This window comes from Neophocaena asiaeorientalis, unplaced genomic scaffold (assembly GCF_003031525.2).
Source record: "Neophocaena asiaeorientalis asiaeorientalis breed wild unplaced genomic scaffold, Neophocaena_asiaeorientalis_V1.1 scaffold55, whole genome shotgun sequence".
Classification (NCBI taxonomy): Eukaryota; Metazoa; Chordata; class Mammalia; order Artiodactyla; family Phocoenidae; genus Neophocaena; species Neophocaena asiaeorientalis.
In genome coordinates this window covers 167,961-170,067 of record NW_020175684.1, presented here as the reverse complement: position 1 = coordinate 170,067, position 2,107 = coordinate 167,961, and the positions used below count along the sequence as shown (strand labels likewise).

The window sequence follows — 2,107 nt, the reverse complement described above, 5'->3', positions numbered from 1 at the left end:
TTTTTCATTTAAGATAGGAAATACTTTATTCAGACCCATCAGAGAAATTGATAGCTTGAGTCTGCAACAAAGTGTCCATTTATAAAGCATTGGTCAGTAATTGTATATGAGTACATACAAATTAATTGATCAGACCACAACTTTTCAATGTTTAAAACAGAATAAACTTCCCTGTAAAAGCAGTACCTTTGTGACATTTTCACTTTAGTATTTTTCTCCTTCTTCTTCTCCCTCTCCTTCAACAGAATCCACATCAACCTCCACATAATCCTTCTCAAGGGCAGCCGTGTCCTCACAGGCCTCAGAAAACTTTCCTTCCTCTATGCCCTCATCCACATACCAGGGAAAGGCACACTTGGTATACGTCAGGTCAAACTTGTGGTCTAGGTGAGCCCAGGCCTCAACGATGGCTGTGGTGTTGCTCAGCATGCACGCAGCCCACTGTACTTTGGCCAGGTCTCCACTAGGTATCACAGTAGGAGGCTGGTAATTAATGTCAATTTTGAAACCAGTGGGGTACCAGTCCACAAACTGGATGGCGCACTTGGTCTTGATGGTGGCAGTGGTAGCACTGACATCTTTGGGAACCATGTTGCCACGGTACAACAGGCAGCAAGCCATGTATTTACCATGGTGAAGGTTGCATTTCACAACCTGGTTGGCTGGCTCAAAGCAAACGTTAGAGATCTCTGCTACCAGCAGAGGTGATAGGGGCATATGTAGCCAGAGGGAAGTGGATGTGGGCATAGGGCACCAGATAAGTCTGAAATTCTGTCAGATCAACATTCAGGGCTCCATCAAACCTCAGGGAAGCAGTGATGGAAGACACAACTTGATCTATCAACCTATTCAGGTTAGTATATGTTGGGTGCTCAATATCAAGGTTTCTAAGATAAATGTCATAGATGTCCTCATTGTCTACCATGAAGGCACAATTAGAGTACGCCAGGGTGGTGTGGGCAGTGAGGTTGGAGTTGTAGGGCTGAAGTACAGCTATGGAAACCTGGGGAGCTGGGTAAATGAAGAACTCCAGCTTGGACTTCTTGCCATAATCAACAGAGGGACCTTCCATCAGCAGGGAGGTGAACCTAGAACCAGTTCCCCCACCAAAGCTGTGGAAAACCAAGAAGCCCTGAAGACCTGTGCATTGGTCATCCAGTTTCCAAATTTGGTCCAAGACGAGGTCAGTGACCTCCTTGCCAATGGTGTAGTGATGTCGGGCATAGTAATTGGCAGCATCTTTCTTGTCTCTGATGAGCTGCTCAGGGTGGAGGAGCTGGGGGTAGGTGCCAGTGAGAACTTCATCAATGACCGTGGGTTCCAGGTCTACAAACGTGGCCCTGAACACATGCTTGCCAGCAGTTTTCTCACTGAAGAAGGTGTTGAAGGAGTCATCTCCTCCCTCAATGGTCTTGTCACTTGGCATCAGGCCATTGGGCTGGATGCCATGTTCCAAGCAGTAGAGCTCCCAGCTGGCATTGCCGATCTGGACACCACCCTGGCCAGCATCAATGGAAATGCACTGGCATATAGTTGCTGTTTTGTGGCTGCCGAGCGGATGGCAGAGAGGAGGAGGCAAGGTTGTCGCTTCTTCCAGCGCAACTCTTAGGTGGTCGTTGTAAGAGAACCTGCCTTATTTGTATTGATGGGACTCAGAACCACTCTTCCCCTTGTGCATGGGAAAAACGGAGGTAAATCTTCTCTTCTGGAAAGTGTCATAGGTAATGCAATATTTCTCAATCTTTTTACAGTCCCATCACATAGACACATAGGAGGGATGTCACATAGCCACAACAAATGAGTGGCTTACTAAGAGCTTGAGTTGTAGAATCCCTATTTAAAAGCTGTGTGACTTTGTCCAAAGTCTTAAACTTCATAAGGATACTGTCTAAGCTACTTTAACAGAGATCTCTATAATACCCTGACTTAAGAAGAGAGAAGTTTGTTTTTCTCTCCTGTATCAGATCACAGTGAAGTATCACAGAGTGGGATGGGCAGATCAGTCTATCCTTAAAAGACAGCTTCTATCTCTGGGTCCATAATGGCTGTTCCACCTCTTGCCATCATATCTGCATCTCAGCCATCAGAAACAGGGAAAGGAGAAAGA

General features: G+C 46.1%; 1 pseudogene; it reads right to left on the bottom strand.

The window, feature by feature from the left end:
• Positions 1 to 204: 204 nt before the first annotated feature.
• Positions 205 to 1,441, bottom strand: LOC112390942 (tubulin alpha-1B chain-like; annotated as a pseudogene).
• Between the last annotated feature and the right edge of the window lie 666 nt (positions 1,442 to 2,107).